This window comes from Eucalyptus grandis, chromosome 7, assembly GCF_016545825.1.
Source record: "Eucalyptus grandis isolate ANBG69807.140 chromosome 7, ASM1654582v1, whole genome shotgun sequence".
Taxonomy (NCBI): domain Eukaryota; kingdom Viridiplantae; phylum Streptophyta; class Magnoliopsida; order Myrtales; family Myrtaceae; genus Eucalyptus; species Eucalyptus grandis.
In genome coordinates, this window is record NC_052618.1 from 7,572,164 (window position 1) to 7,589,241 (window position 17,078).

At 39.1% G+C, this 17,078-nt stretch overlaps 2 long non-coding RNA genes across 2 annotated transcripts; one reads left to right on the plus strand and one right to left on the minus strand.

The window, feature by feature from the left end:
• Nucleotides 1-3,271: 3,271 nt before the first annotated feature.
• On the minus strand, nucleotides 3,272-4,189 carry LOC104452569. Its single transcript, XR_726861.3, has 2 exons — nucleotides 3,756-4,189; nucleotides 3,272-3,679 (listed from the first exon to the last, which is right to left on the minus strand). It is a non-coding gene; the product is annotated as an uncharacterized LOC104452569 (long non-coding RNA).
• A 9,856-nt stretch (nucleotides 4,190-14,045) lies between these two features.
• LOC104452568 lies at nucleotides 14,046-14,641 on the plus strand. Its single transcript, XR_005552921.1, has 3 exons — nucleotides 14,046-14,126; nucleotides 14,335-14,478; nucleotides 14,555-14,641. It is a non-coding gene; the product is annotated as an uncharacterized LOC104452568 (long non-coding RNA).
• Nucleotides 14,642-17,078: the final 2,437 nt, after the last annotated feature.

Sequence of the window (17,078 nt, forward strand, 5' to 3'; positions counted from 1 at the left end):
AAAGCCGTTTATGTTCGGGATTGTCGAGGGCCGTTTTTAATCGAATCTTCGGGATGCAAGTTGGATCATTTGATGGGAAATGTCATGAGAAGGTCGAGGACACATGGGTTAATTTAATTGAGCTTCAATTGAATGGAATTGATTGAGAATTGATGGAATTAAGTGTACAAGATTTTATGCCATGGCGGAAAATGAAATTGAACCCATTGGATTAAGGTTGTGGGAGATAGTGGGGTGTGACATCATCCATGAGGTCATGGTGGGGCCAAAGAGAGAGAAAGAGAAAGAGAAAAAGAGAGAGAGAGAGAGAGAGAGAGAGAGAGAACCGGTCTTCTTCTTCTCCCCTTCTCTCTTCCGTCGCTTCTCTCCTTCTCTCCCCTGCCGTGCGAGACTGAGCAGACCGGAAGAACCGCCGGGCAAAGCAGCTCCGCCCGTCGCCGTTCGTCCCGGCCCGGAGGCCGTCGCTCGTCCAGCCCGCACGCCTCCGTTTCCTTCTCCCTCTCCCGTCGCTGCCTCTCTCCATCTCATGTTCTTGCTGCTCGTGTCCCAGCAGATCTGGGAAGACGCTGGAGCAGCCAGCAGTCCAGTCGAACCGCCGTTGTGCACCGCTTGCCCGCCGTCCGCCGCTCGCGACACCCCGCCGTCCTCGCGCAGCAAGCCTGCTCGTCCCTGCTGTTCTGCGAGTCCAGCAGCCATTCCAGATCTGGGGAAGCTCAGCCGGAGCCGTCCAGCTCATCTCCGGCCACCGTGAAGCCCCGCCTAGGTCCGGTTTGGTCTCCTCCGTCCATTTAGGCCCTTGTGCGCCTCAATCGGTGCCGGATCCGCCCTCAACCAGCAATGGACAGAAGCTGGAAAATGGGTATGGCAGCGGCTATTTGGCCCGTTTTGGCCGGCTTCCTGACCCCGGAAGCTAGGCCCGCCTTGGAGACTATCGACCTCGCGTCGTCCTTGTCGTTTGAGCCGTTCGGATCGTTAATCGGGTGAGCTTATCCTCTAATTCTTGCTTAGTGAGTTAATGACGCTTAAGGGGTGTTTAGATTAGTCTAATTAGGTTTAGGTGGTTAGATTAGATTATTTTAATGTAAATTAGATTAGTTGTATGATTAGTTTAAGGGATGTTTAATTAGGGCTAATTGTATGTTTAAATTAGTGTAATCTAATTTAAGCCCTAATTGATTATTTTTAATTAAATAATTATTTCGAATTTTTAAATATTATTTTATTATTTTATATTATTATAATATAATATTTAATTATTTTAATTTTCGGAATTAAATTTAATTATTTAATAATTTCGAAAATTATGCTTGGGATGGCCGGTCGTTAGAATTTCGCGTTTACCGATCGCAAAGAAGTGCAGTCGGTTTGTGTTAATTGTATGTTTAAATTGAGAAATTGAGTGATTGATGATTATGGTTAATAATTCCAAAAATGTGGAATTGAGTGAAATTGGAGAAGTTTTGGTATTTAACTTGAAAATACCCGGTGTTAGCTTTTAGCACCGTAATTGGTTTGTATGACCAGTTTGAATCGATTGAATTGATTGATTGATTGAATTGAGGTATGAGTTGGTTTATTATTGAATTATCAACTTTGGCGAGCAATTGGTTTATATATGTATCACATTGTGTGAGCATCATTGTCAGCTTGTGTGAGCACTGTATGTCAGCTTGTGAGAGCAATGATCATTTATCAGCTTGTGAGAACAATGATCGTTTATCAGCTTGTGAGAGCAACGATCCATATATCAGCTTGTGCGAGCTACCATCTATATCAGCTTGTGAGAGCATTGCATCCAATTCAGCTTGTGCGAGCCATAATTGTATTGATGGATGAATAGATGGTATGGTTTAATAGATGATATGAATTGATAGATATGTGGATCGTATGATATCAATTGGATTGACTGAATTGATAGACCGATGGGTATGTCGGTAGATTCAGCTTGTGCGAGCATTGTTTGAATATGAATTGTACTGACGTGCAGGAAGGAATTGAGGCAAGGTAAGTCCTCTATCCTATTTGTGTGGCTAGAGCGCCCTGAGGCGTATTTTCTTCCTAATTGAGTTTTAGATGGTAGGACTCGCTGAGACGTAGTCTCATCCCGGTTGTGGGATAATATTTCAGGTCCTTAGATGACGGTCGTGGAGGACCGGAAGTCCTGGAGTTCGGAAGGTGGAGGCTGAAGAATCGGTGAACGTGTCTAACAAGTTGGTCATAGGACAGTTCCCTAGTTGTTGAGCCTGTCTATTTTGTAGACAATCTAGTGTTGTATATAAACCTATGTGTTTATAGAAAGCTTGTTTGGTTGTGATTGATTGCCTGCTTTTCTATCCCAAGTTAAATGTTGTCAGGGGATTTGTTTTGCTTCCGCATGTGTAATAAAAATTGAATGGGTCGGCGACGTGTCCTGGGAAGTCGCATTTGTATCGACCAGAGTGGGATGTTCGCGCGCTCGGAGGATTGGGGCGTGACAGAAAAACCTAAAAAAGCAAGGGGCAGCGTGCCCCCAATGCACTTACAATTTGCTCGGGATCGCTTAACTCAGATACGGTATTAAAGAAATATAATACGACGTGTATTATCTAATAATTACAAAAAAGATGCAAGAAATATACTTCAAATAGAGTCAACTAAATAAGAAAAGAAGAGCCACTGCAGGTGTGATATCACCTTTTCTATAAAAAATTATCCAAACAATTGTAAATATATTACATTTTTTTAATTCAGTCACAAATCTTTTGATTTTATTAATTGAGTCTCAAATATTTTTTTCAGCCAAATTTGGCCGAAAATCGTTAACATAAACACGGACCTTTCTGGTGGAAACAAAATGAGTCCAAAAGAGGAATGTACTGGAAGAAATGGGAAATCTTGAAATGCAGAAAAGACGAAGGGGGTCTTGGTTTTAAAGACCTAATGAATTTCAACAAGGCAATGTTAGCCAAACAAGCCCGGAGACTTTCACAATCACCTTTAGCTCTATAGAGCCAAATCCTAAAAGGAATATACTATCCAAATGGGGACCTATGGAAGGCAAAAACAAGACAATGACCATCTTGGGGTTGGCACAACATCCTTATAGGCCGAGATACTATAGAACCGGAGGTGAAGTGGATAGTGGGAGATGGGCAAAGCATTAACATATGGAGAGACATGGCTTCCAAGGGGAGTGATACGAGGACCGGTGAATAAGGATGATCCTGAGGTGGTAGCTGAACTAATGAACAATGAAAGGAGATTATGGGAGGAGCCTAAAATTGAAGCTCTCTTTGATGAACAAGTAGCTCAGGAAATTCTTTCAGCTCCAATCGGCGCACAATCACAGCAAGAAAGGATCATCTAGATGGGAAATAAATCAGGATCTTACATAGTAAAATGTGGCGATAACAGGGTATATTCAGTGACCAATCATCCTGACCCAAACAGAGCAACAACCTCCTATCAGCCGCCTAGATCCCTATGGATTAGGTTATGGCATACTCCAATTCCCCCTAAAGTAAAGTTCTTTCTATGGAGCATATGCCAAAATGCAATCCCAACCAAGGAAAATCTCTATAAAAGGAGAATATTACCTAATCCCTTGTGTCCTCTCTGTCTTTGGGATCTAGAAACAGCAGAACACTTGTTCTTCTTATGCAAAAAGACAAGGCAAATATGGCTTGACCCGCGCCTTAACCTATACAACAAAACGACATCAATAACCTGCACCGACAAGTGGTTTGCAGAGTTCTTCGACGCAAAAACAAAGTTACCTTCAGTAGATATGGTGGCAAGCACGATCTGGTTGATATGGAAGCTCTGAAACGACTACATCTTCAGATCTCGACCTCCCAAAACCGAGTCAATAGTAGATCTTGCCCACGCTTAGGTCCGAGCCTTCTCCAAATGGATCTCGAGCAAAGAACAGAAGAAACTAGTAGGTCAGACCCACCCGAAATCTGGAAAGCACCGGACAGCAACGGCTTTAAGCTAAACGTGGACTGCTCTTGGACAAAGGGAGAAGAGAAGAGCTCGATCGCTGGGATTGTTCGTGACTCGAGCGGCTTGTTGATCGACGGATTTGTCGTTGACATCCGTGCCACATCTCCTTTGCACGCCAAAGCCCTAGCGCTTCTACATGGATTGCGCTTTCTGAACCAACGAATAGAAAGTAAAGTGAGAGCTGTTCAGTTCGAGGACAAAGACTGGGAAGTACAGTACGACAACTTGGCACTTGTGGAGGCAATTTTGGGCCAGGCTGTAGATGCATGGGCCGTGAGCAATTTACTGCCTGAAATCAGAGAAATTTTACAACAGCTATCCTACGTCAAACTCTCCTACTGCCCAAGAGAAGCAAACCACGCCGCCGATTGGACCGCCAAATCGCATCACCTCAAATCCCTACCCACAAACTAGTTATATGCACCACCACAGCCCTTTTTGAATATTTTATGTTCTAAAGCCAACCTATCGTCTACTTGTAATCCTTGCTTTAAATGAAAGAATATCTTATTTTCGACCAAAAAAAAAAAAACACGGACCATTCTACATGGTACAACAGGTGCCGATGTGGAAAAATTTAATAATATTTAAGTATTTTCTAATCATTTTACTTTTATTGAAATTCGTGTCTTCTCACCGCATGCTTTCACCTGATTAGCTAAATTCGGTGTTGCTTAACAATGAGATATTTGAGGAAATTTACCATTCATTTTTTGCTTGCCTGTCGCAAAGTGAAATGATTCTTATCAATGCCTTTATTATTAGATGGAGTTCGATGATGGATTGCAAAGGCATCAATTGGTCAAGCGTTTCAACGTAGATCTCACAATTTAAGATGATGATGTTTAACCTTGCCATCCACATGACCTCCTTCCAACTTAGATAAATTTGGGGGCTAATCAATTTGTACTCGATTGAGAGTGGTTCCTAAAGTACCTGATGGTTATGGAGAAAAATCAATGTAGAAAGGCTCGATTCAGAACCAACTCCTAAAGCATACAACACCTACTCGAAAAATAAAAAGTATGAGGTCTCGTTAACATGGAAAGAAAAGTTTGGGGGCTACATGGAAAAATTTCCTCAACATAAGGAGTTTATATTTCTAATTTAGACCCAAGTGTTGCACGATCATACCAAAGGTATCATCGTGGTGCACATATAGTGTTTGGAGTTTCATAATTGGCCTAACATTATATCGATGTATATTATTGACGAAGTGGTTCCAAAGAAGCTTTCAATAGTCCATGATAAGAAGGTGCTCCTCTCACTCCCAATTGAAGTGATCTGCAGACCCCGCTTATTAGAGCTTCCACAAGACCAGCACAGTCAGGCTCAAATAGCAAAAAAATCACAGATCTCTATCTTCGCTTGAAGCAACAAGTTGGAACGTTTTCAAGGACGCCATAATAGCAAATGCTAGTTATGGCGCCCTCCCCGGCGGAATCTAGGTCTGCGACGGAATGAAAGTGGCTTCTTTCCTTGTTCATGATGCATGAGAGTTCCATTTCGTATAATTTGCCTCAAAACACAAAGTGATTGTGGGATATCCATTGGTTGAATGTGTGCTTTGGCTTTGGCGTTGTGCAGTTTCTTTCCCAATCAAAAGCTGTAACTTCTTCAAACACAATAAAAATTATGATTTGAAAATGACAAGAGACCCCCTCACCTTTTTGACAACATTGTTTTGCGACACCAAATTGGACCGAAGGATTAAAAGGGTCATTTCCCTACACAATAAAAACTATCATTTTTTTTTTTTTGGTGACAGGAGGAACCGGCTTGCGCCGACAGCGCGCCATAAACCCCCTGGGCGACACGTGCTAGCCACCACACACGTGCCACCAGGTAAGTTGCCTAAATGTCTCTGTCAGCCTCCCTTGCTTCGCAGGGGAGTCGAACGCTCGACCTCTCTTTCAAGAGAGGGAGTTCCGCGCCAGCAGAGGGCCACCCCAATGGGTGGTCAATAAAAACTATCATTTTCTCCAAAAGTTTTCAATAATCAATAAATTGAAAGGTAACTTAATATTGTTTCTCTCCGTCTCTTGGATGTAAAAGCTGACATGTTGGGAGCCTGCTACTTTTACTTAATGTCAATTTAATTAGCCGAGCTTTACATTGGGGCAAAGTCATTATGGTCCCAAGTGACTCTAATTGGGATGATGATCTATCTAGACTACTTATTCATTTGTCTATTATAGTGGGACCCCTTTGCCAAGTAAAAATAAGAAAATGCTCAATAAAATGTAAATGGCCGTACATATATACGTGCGTGTGAATACATTTTTATAATATTCTACCTATTGACATATTAGACTAAGGCTAACCCTGACCCTTATATCAGAAAATTATCTAAAAAATCATAAATTTCTTACACTTTTATCAATTTAATCATAAATCTTTTAATTTTACCAATTAAATCCTAAATATTTTCACATTTTACCAATTAAATTCATTCGATCAATTTTGGCCGAAATTGCTAACGTGACACTTTTTAGCAATATTTTTGAATTTTTTTATGGTTTGCTTGCCAAGCCCTTACTTGCCTAGAGCTGGCAAGGGGCACAACAACCCTACCTAGGGCTAGCGAGAGTCAACTGGCCGTCGCTCATTGCCTTATATCCCAAAAACCCTTTTTTTTTAAATCAAAGAAAAGGAAGAAAAACCATTAAAAATTTCAAAATATTATTAAAAACATTACATCAGTGTTAGCGTTCACATCAACAATTTCCAACTAAAATTGATTAGATGTAGTCAATTGACAAAAAGTGAAAAATGTTTAGAACTCAATTGACAAAATTGAAAAGTTTAAGACTAAATTAGCAAAAGTGCTAGGAGTGTGCAAAATGAACTGCCCAAATCCGCTCGAACTAGTCAATTTGGTCCAATTCCCGAGAGTGTCAATCCGATTCCTAATTCTAAAAGTGGAAATGGTGTCCGAGCAATCAAATTCTCGATTCCAAGGGGGAATCGAATGGAGTCAACTACATAATTTTTTTCTAATTATTTCTTTAAAAAAATAGTAAAATATGAACTAAACACTATCTTCGTCTAGTTTTAAATAGTAGGAAAAAAGTAATGAAAAGAAAGTGATCAATTCCATTAGACCAAACTAGTAGTGTAGTCTAGTTCTTGGGCCCATGAACAACCAGCCATTTAGGAACCGGGAATCGATCACCCCTTAAAATTGCAATAGATTTATGAATTTTTGGATATCTTTCCCTTGTTATGTCTAGTTAATGTTGATCATTGATTTAAAATAAGTCTTGACAATTCATGTATTATCTCTTCAATTTTTACATTTTTTTTATACTAAAAACCCCTCATATCATGGCATAAGCCAAACGAAAAGACCTCAATTTATAAGGAAATTTTGGAGTTGTTTATTCTTTTTGCATAATTGTAAGATTAGAATGAAAAATTACTGCTTAATCTATATAAATGTTATGGCTATTTATAAAAGGTCATGACTATGTTCTAACAAAAAAAAATATTATGAATAAACAAAAACATCGAAACCGAAGGTTCTCACATTCTCATTTCTTAATAGCATTCTTCTAGATTTAGGAATTACATAATTTTTTTTTAAGATAAAACCATGAAATTTTATTAACCAAATTGATATGCGATCCGACTGAAAATGTCATGCAACTATCTCTAGTCACTGCGGTATGGATTAATGTGGTTTTTCAATAAGATGCTCCTAGCATGCATGCCAGGAATCAGCCCATTTTGATTTTTGAAAGTCAGGTCCGAAAGCCCTTTTGATAGTCCGGCCCATGTCTCCTTCCAACCGTGTAATGTCATGGAAATCATACTATTCTCGGGCATTATTGTTTGCCACCTTTGGATCACCCTAAGCAAACATTTGAATCAAGGCATTTGAGGAAGATGGTGATAAGTTTCATACAAATTGAAGGAGGGAAAGAACGAATCCAACCACAAATAGATGGAGCTTGATTCATGACTGGGACAAGGCCTATACTACGTGATCGAAATGTGCCCTAGTTCATTGCCAGCATGCGTGCGACCTCATTTGCAATCGGACCTAACTTGATCCATGATCGGAACTTTCTTTTTTTGGCATTCCTCTCCATTAATTTTTACCACACTTTTTTTGTTCCTCGTATTTTAATTATCTTTTTTCATAGCACAACTCGGTTGGTCCATATTGCTATGTTTTGAAATACTAAAATGCACTAGTAGGGGAGTGAAATTGAATGATGGTGTGCCATAATTTTGCAACTCCATGTTGATCTAGACTAATCTCATTTAATAAAACACATTGAGTAGCCTTTAGAATGTACACAATTTTAACTAGATTTGCATGCTTAGTCTAAATTAGCAATTGTGTTTTGGTGTGGTTGTCCGCCATCATAATATCTTTGAAGCACTTTGATTGAATAATATTAGGCGAAAAGAGGAGTCCCTTTATATTCAAAAACCATGAGATGGATATGACCAATGGAGTAAGGTTCCATGGATTTCCGCCACCCTTTCAACAACGAAATGATGACATCTTTTTAGTTCTATAGTCTAGATCGAACCGCCTCAAACATTGAGAAGCACCATGTTTAAGGGACTCTTTCCACATCTTCTCAATAGACTTCCTAGAATTAGTTCTCTTTCCACATCTTATCAATAGACTTCCTGGAATTATTATTATTATTTCTTCATCTCCATACTTGAGTGCTCAGCTTTTGATGACTATATTGGTAATAATCCAAAAGCACGAAGTTGGGATCGCTAATTACTGTCGTAAAAATTTGTAAAAAATGAGGAATTAAGTCGTGTAAGGATGAAGTAAATTAAATTGTGACCAAAATTCAATGTGGCCTTTTCAAATTTATTTTATGATGATTGAGATTGATGAAGTATCAACTATGTGTTTACTTTGTGTCTATAATAACTAAAATAATATGAAATTTGCCGAGGGGTCCGTTGCCCCCTCCTTACTTTGACACCAAGTGTGCCCAAACAAAGTTACGTGGTTTAGTGCATTTGCTCAGGGAAACAATTATCTTGATTGGCAAACATAGCGTATTTAAATTTACGTTGTGCGAGCATATATTATGTGTCTGAATTTTGACAATTAAATCTATTTATACCATTTAATTGTGAGCATATATGGATAGTATGATTTGTGTCCGGCGTAACATAACTCGGTGTAATAGCTATTGTAAAATTGTTTTTTATTAAATGCTCAAACATTATTAATTTAATAGCTAAGACAACAAAGGAATACATACAAGTACACAGAAGAACTTGTCCATTAGATTAGACATTTTGGCCACGTCATATCCAGACTTCTCGAACGGATTTTTTTTTTTTTTTTTGGTCGGTCTTCTCAAACGGATTAAACGCAATGAAAATGGTGAGGAGGGAAAACCGACGTGCGAATGATCGTTCAGGGACTCGGATGACACGTGGCGACACGCGTCGCCCATTAAATGGGCCGTCCCCACGACGTGCAGGCCAACCCGAGAATTTCTCATAAAATAGCACGTACTACCTTCTTTAGGAAACCACGTACCAAATTAGTGACATTTTCTTTTATTTATTTTTAAAAACACGTGATATTCAAACGTTTGACTTGTCAACCGCCGGATAGTCCTCCGCGCTGAAAATTAAAGCAATTAAGCTTGTTAGACAACTCTAATTAGTTTAGACTTAAAATATTTAATTAATCTAGAAATTGACTAATAATACGTAAGAAAAAGGTTGGGGGTTAATTCATTTAGTAGAAAAAATAATTGATGATAATTAAAATCTTATCTATTAATCACAGTCGTTATTCTATGTTTGAAAATAAATTATATATATGCAGTGATTGTCCAATAACTATTTTTTTTTCCTTTTTAACACTTGAAGATTATTAACACTTAAAAATGAGTTCTTTAAGTTCCCAACACTGATTTCTCCACATTGTCAAATAGGTCAAAATGCGCATTAATCAATACATTGATGTAAATAGAATAAGGCTCTACATGAGTGGTCAGTAAGGCCTCCAATTCAAGATTACTTTGAACTGGAGACGTAATACAATCGAGCATTTATCCATGTAACTCTCTCAATTTTATTTTATTTTTTGTCATTTACCCATAAAACGATATAAACATATTGTTGATTGGCTAAAAGGCAAGCAATGCGTAAATGTTAACGCGTGGGCTCTTTGCAAATGCATTTTCTTTTCTGGACTACCATTGAGTGTGTGTCATGGATTCGAGGCATTCATGTGTTTTGTTCCATGATGCGTTCATTGCAATATGACTGGATTATGTTTACACCTCAATTTTGTCAAGAACAAAGAACAGCTCACAAAAATCATTGTATTGAGGTTTCCTAGAGATGTATGCTTTTAAAAGTAGCAATGCATCTTTATGAATACCTACAATGACAAAAAAGAATATAAACTGCCATAAGTTTAAAGTGTGTTTGAATTGGCTCTTACTTATTATTAATTTTTTTTTGATCTCATAGCACCCGAACTTTGACTTTGTTTTTAGTCTTAAGCATCTAAGGCTTTCGTAATACATAAATGTCAACACATGGATTCACCGGATCTTTCTTATTGTCTCTTTCCACATCTGTCATTATGGATCATATATGAGTGCCCAGCAATGGGTCTTCTTGCTTAGTAGACAGTTCATCATTTTTCTTTCCATTCCTTTTAATTACCAAATGAAGAGCTGGTGTTGATTTTCTGTTGAAATTGTTGCAACTCTTTCGGTATACGCAGAAGCATGAGTATAGAATTAAGTTGTTTAATCATTTGGGCCCGAGTCGTTTGGACCATTTGAACCGTAGGAAAAGCCCAAAGTCCGAGCCCAGGATCTGGCCCGTATTCACCTGCGCACTATCACGCTCATCTTCATTCCTCCCCACGATGAAGCAAACCGAGATTTTAGATTCCACGTGCGGCATTGTTCCAACCGCAACCGTCCATTTCAAATGACAGTTACTGCCGGTTCCCCGAAAGACCCGCGGTTTTTTTTTGGCATCCATGGAAGATTGAAGGGAGATGAGATCGGAATGATTACGACATTCGCCTCCAGGTTTCGGATTATTCCGCGCTTCTCCTTCGACGCCGCCGCCAACGACGACGTCCATTGGGATCGGAGAAGGAGGAGGAGGACCGCTGGTGCTGCTCTGCAAACTGCAATGGCGACGAATTCTTCTCTGCTGCCCGAGATCGGACCCGATGGCCTCGCGAGGGAAGCTCCCGTCATCGCCTACACCGAGAAGGTTCTCTCTCTCTCTCTCTCGCTCGCTCGCTCAATTGAGAAATTTATTCCGACTTTTTACATGAACACGGAGCACTCCTTTTTTCTCTCTGTATGTGATAATTTCATCCACCTCAATTGTGACTAATTGGAAATAATACCATTTCTATTATGAATCAACTCTCCATATGGGCAGTAGATAAGGATTGCTTTTGACCCTTTTATATATATATATATATTCCAGGCTAGTCATGAGATCGATCGAATACTTCGTCGAATAAAGATGCGATATGCCAAGAGGTTGGAAATTAGGCACCCCATGTATCTGGAATTTTTGGAAGATGCAATTTGCCCGTGTAATGTTCGTAACTCTCCAAAAAAACAAAAAAACAAAAAATCAAGAAATACATCATCATATGAGTTGTAATATAATTGTTTTGCTTTCTTTGATCTGATTAACTAAACAAAACTTAATGAAGCAGAGAACTTTCTATAGGCCTACCAAAGTCTACTCTTTAAGTCTCGACATTCCTTCCCAAAATGGAGACTTTGAGTTTAACATCGAAAATGCCAACAAGTAATTAACATTGTAAATTATAATTCAAATATGTGTTGGTAGTTGGAAGAACAGTGTGATGGGACTGGTAGAAACCTTTTCTAATTATTTTTTCGATTCGATGATTTAAGTAACTTTACTTTTATTTAACATTGTAGAAACCTTGTGCGATGCCAGTTTCTTCATTTAGTGCAATTGGAAATGGTGTAGGGAGATGATTTTGCTGCTACATCCCCGTCGAAAGACCAGACGACAGAGGATCTTGAACTAATCAAAGCATATCGGTATGACATCATAAACATGGATGCTACTTCCAGTGAGGCTTGTTTATTGCGTTTCTCCCTAGTGATCGGTGCTTCTATCATTAGTTATTTTTTACTGCAAATATCTAATATTTATAAGAAATTATACTTTTTTATATTCAATATGCAATTCTCATCAGTGTGTTCAGACAAGGGGTCCAGGTTGTATCGAACTGTCCCACCAAAAAGTGTCGGATCTTGCGGAATGACCCCAAAATGTGATCTCAGGTCATGAAGTCCAATAGTGGATATGCCTAGGCCGTCAACAACTATTTTCCCATCGGTAGGTTCCACAAGATGGAACAAAGCACTGATGAGAGTTGTCTTTCCGCTACCCGTTTGGCCAACGATCCCAATCTTGTGCCCTCCTTTTATTTCACAGCTTATTCCATGAAGAACGAGGGGAGAATCAGGCCGATACCTTACCTATTAATGTCTCGATGATCAAAACTAAGTGAACTACAAGACAAGTCCAGAATGGAGAGGTGTGCTAATAGTGCGTGTCTACCTTGGTGGATCGCTTTTTGGGGTATCCATGATAAGCCGATTTACAGACACAGGAAAGTTAAATGTATTCATTTTATTAGGATATCATGTATGATTCTTGCTACCATGAACTCTCTGTTTTTTCCCGTCTTTAAATGAAGAAAACGCTTCATGCTAATGAATGAAGTTGTCAAAATAAATATTTCTATGTTTCAATGACTTTTCTTTTCTTAAGAAACATGCATCTATGGATTTCTAGTTTAATATTAAATGGACCTTACAGGACCACTAGAATGACTGGACAATATTCTTGATAGTCTGTTTATTACTTTTATTGCTTGAATTAACGATACGGCTTGCATATATTGTCAGGAACTGTGTTTATGCCACCAAAGTGGTCCTTAGGCTATCATCAATGGTGCTAGAGCTATGACTCTGATGACAAAGTTTGAGAGGTTGGCCCTTCCGATGCATCTCGCTTGATTCTACTGTCTTTCCTCCACAACCCGCATTTCCTTCTACCTGATTGAATAACAAGGTCCAACTTTCATTGTATGATGTGGGCATATCATTTATGAGTCAACACATGATAGTTCTTTAGTTATTGCAGATCACAAGTAAATTTAGAGAAAAGAAGATTCCTCTTGATGTCGTATGGATGCATATGGATTATATGGATGGGTTTTGCTGCTTTGCTTTTCACAGGGCATGGAATCCCATTTTGTGTTAACCCTATTATTGCCCTGTTTGGAAAAATAATATAATACCTTCCACTAAGTAGGTCCAATTTCACATCATCTACCTCACTTTCAATAGGTATCAAACCACTCGCAACTTATGTCTACAATTGATTGTTTTATCCAATTTCAAAAAGACGTTGTGCACTTATCACCTAAAACAAATCATAACTATATATCTACATGAAATTTGACCTAAAGCAAAGCATGTATCTACTTCTACATGTAAGATGTAAGACTATTGTCAAATATGAATGAAAATCTGTTTTTCATCTAGTAATGATCTAGAAGAAGATGGTGTTATTCATTTTGGAAGTGAGGTAGGTCATGTGCAATATGTCGTTAGTTAATATACTTTGGAGGCACTGTGATGATCAATGTTCTTTGGATATTCTATTTTCAACCTAAGATACAGTGATGACGCAGAAATGCCATGCATCACTATTTTGTCCATTGCTTCCATACATTTAATCCATTGAGTCCTTTAATATTGGTGGCCACTTTATGTTTGAAGCCTCCAAAGCACATTCATGTCTGGGACTTCTTGCCTCGCCAACTTGTCTAACAGTAAAAGGACTTAGGTTGAATGCTTAGTAAGCAGTAGAGACCTTTCAAAGTAAATAAAGAGTAATATTTTCAGCATGGAGACTGAAATGGAGGATTTATTCTCAGGACTACTTCTCTGATCCAAAATCTTTGGTAGATGGTCTCCACCAACATGGGTTCAAAGCCATCTGGATACTTGATCCTAGTTTTAAATGTGAAGAGGGGCCTTATGTCTATGACAGTGGTTGCAAAAGTGATGTCTGCATCTAAGCAGCAGATAGAACTCTATTTGTTGGTACTTCGTTGTCTTTCACTGTGGTTTTGGCTAATTTTTATCGTTGTCTATCTAGTTTTGCTTTTTACTTTTCGTCTTTTGCTTTTTTGTAGCATTTGAAATTGATTAACCCTTAAAACCTTTCAAACGTTGACATGATGAGTCATTTGGATTTAGCTGAGAATAAGTCCACATGTATGTAAATGCTAAGTAATTGTTTGCTTGTCAGGGGAGGTGTGGCCCGATCCTTGTGTATTCCCCAAATTTACACAGTCAAGAGTCCATCGCTGGTGGGCTCAGTTAGTTCAAGATTTCATTTCTAATGGAGTCGATGGTATATGAAACGATATGAATGAACCATCTTATCGTTAAGGTAATTAGTGCTTTTAGTTTTTGTCATTTTCTTTTGTTGAACTATGGCTTACAACTTCTCTCATTCTATGACAAAGACCATGCCCGAGAGCAACATTTATAAAAGAGATGATGAACTTGGAGGTCTCCATAATCACTCACACTATCATAATGTAATTTTCCAGCCTTTTGCTATTTGTATCTTGTGTTTCACATTTTAGAGTTATATTGAAATAGATAGTAAGTAATTTTATAATGTATCCAGCACGATTTTACTAGAAAAGTGTTTTTTTCCTTAAGGCATACAAATTCTTTGTAGATAGGCACATAATGTGACGTCACGGTCTGCCACATACAAACGCAAGTTATTTATCCTTTAACTTATAGCACAAGTAGAAGCCAAAAGTATAAAATTAAACAGACAATACAATAATGGATGGATGTCATAAAGGAACAAACATCATAGCTTTCATTTCTTTATCTTATTTATGAACCTGAGTGATTTCATCGGGGCTATAACTGGGAGGTCAACAAAAAGGTATGCTACTCCCGTCAGACTATCTACACTGTCATCCAAAATGCCCACCATTGTTGGTCATCATCAATCACCCAATCACCCACCTGCACGGTTTCACCCAAAAGCGCGTGAAAGCATTCCAGAGAACTTTACGGAACAAAAAATTAAAGTCAACCACATGATAAACATGGTGCATTTGGTGCACATCCACCTCCTTAAAGATTTGCTCTCTATGAGGATTATAGTTACCGTGACATGAGAACAAACTATGTTGCAACTGGTAAAAAATTTATATTTTCATGGATATTTGGAAGCCAATACGGTTGTACCCACTCTTTCAGCCAAGTCTTCCAAATATACGCCTGCCGTGGACTTATTATTGTTTGCTATTGTAGCAAGTATGACCGTGATGACCATGAAGATTTTTTGTGTACCTTTCTCCCATGATTTCCTTGCTTCCTCACTCTCATTTGGTTGAATTACGCACAGCAGACAAGAATTTCTTTTGGTGGTGGCCATGCCTTGGTGAACACAAATGTTACATTTTCTGGAGTGAAAGAGGGGAAAGTGATTTGGTGAAAGAGAGAATGACCCTCTTGAGAAATTTATATGGGCGAGGAATTGCTAGTTTAGGAAAGTATCTATCGTCTGCCTATTTATTATCAATTGTCATTGATTTGTTGCTTTGCATTTTACCAATGCCTCTCATTCTTTTGGGAAGGGATGTGGTTGTTGATTCATTGCTTCATAAATCCTTAACACCTCATGTTTTTGTCAACATATGTTCCAAGAATATCACTTTGAGGTCGCGAGTGAAGGGCCTCCTTTGGTAGCCATCACGCCTGGGCCTCGGTTGCTAGCCCTCGCCAACGCTTTATTCAAGCTTTTCCTTGCCTGTGATATTTTTGGAACAAAATGTGACAAAAGCGTGAGGTATAGAGGGATTTATGAAGTGATGAATCAACCATCACATCCCATCCCAAAAAATTGAGAGGCATAGAGTAAAATATGAAGCAACTAATTGACAACTGCCAATAATAAAAAGGATATGGACCTGAGCAGGTCTTTAAAAGGCTCACGGAGGAAACATGCGGGAAAACCACCCTGGGGTGAGAGATCTCGCGCTGTCCTCCTATTCTCTCTCTGTCAAGAAGACAAAGATAGATAGGGAATTAGGGAGCCTCATGGTGGTGAAGGTAAACACCACGTTAGAACTTCGATTTTGGCTACTACCAGGTAGGCAAGTATAGTAGCCTCCCATGCCTGGAGTGAATGAGATATAAAGGAATTTATGAAGTGATGAATCAACCATCACATTCCATCTCAGAAGATCGAGAGGCGTAGAGTATAATATGAAGCAACTAATTGACAACTACCAATAATAAAAAAGGATAGATGGTAGATCTATCCCAAATTAGAGATACCCTGCCCCTCTAAATTCCTCCAAAGGGTTCATTCCTCTTTCACCAAATCACTCTCTTTTCACCCTTATACACGTAACACTTTTATTCACCGAGACATGGCCACCGCCTTGAAGGATTCCCATTTGCCATGTGTAATTCATTCGAATGACAGGAAGGAAGAAAAAAAATCATCGAAAAAAGGTATGTAAAAAATCATCATGGTCATCACAATCCTACTCACAACAATGGCATTTCAAGCGGCAGTAAGTCCATTGGGAGAAGTGTATGTGGAAGACTTGGCCTAAAGAGCGGGTACAACTGTATTGGAGAAAATATTGGCTGCCTCGTGCTCTAGCGAGGCAAATAAGAAGGTGGTAGGAAGACGACACGTGTCCTCTCGTGGGACCCACACTATGGACATATTGGGGAGAAAATTAGGCGCCATTTTGAAAAAATTTCAGACCGACTGAGGATTTCTTCTTCAGTGAGTCTCTTTCTAGCACCTCTCTCTCTATCCTCCCTCTCTCTCTCCCCGACGAACAGGACGCGGCCTCCCTGTCTCTTTGTGCCCTCCCTCTTTCCAACCAGTGAACCATCGCCAACAACCAATGAACCACTGCATGGGACCGGCAAGAGGATCACGAGACCAATGAACCATTGCATGGGACTAGCAAACCACTGCGCTGCTCCTCCGGTTCGGTT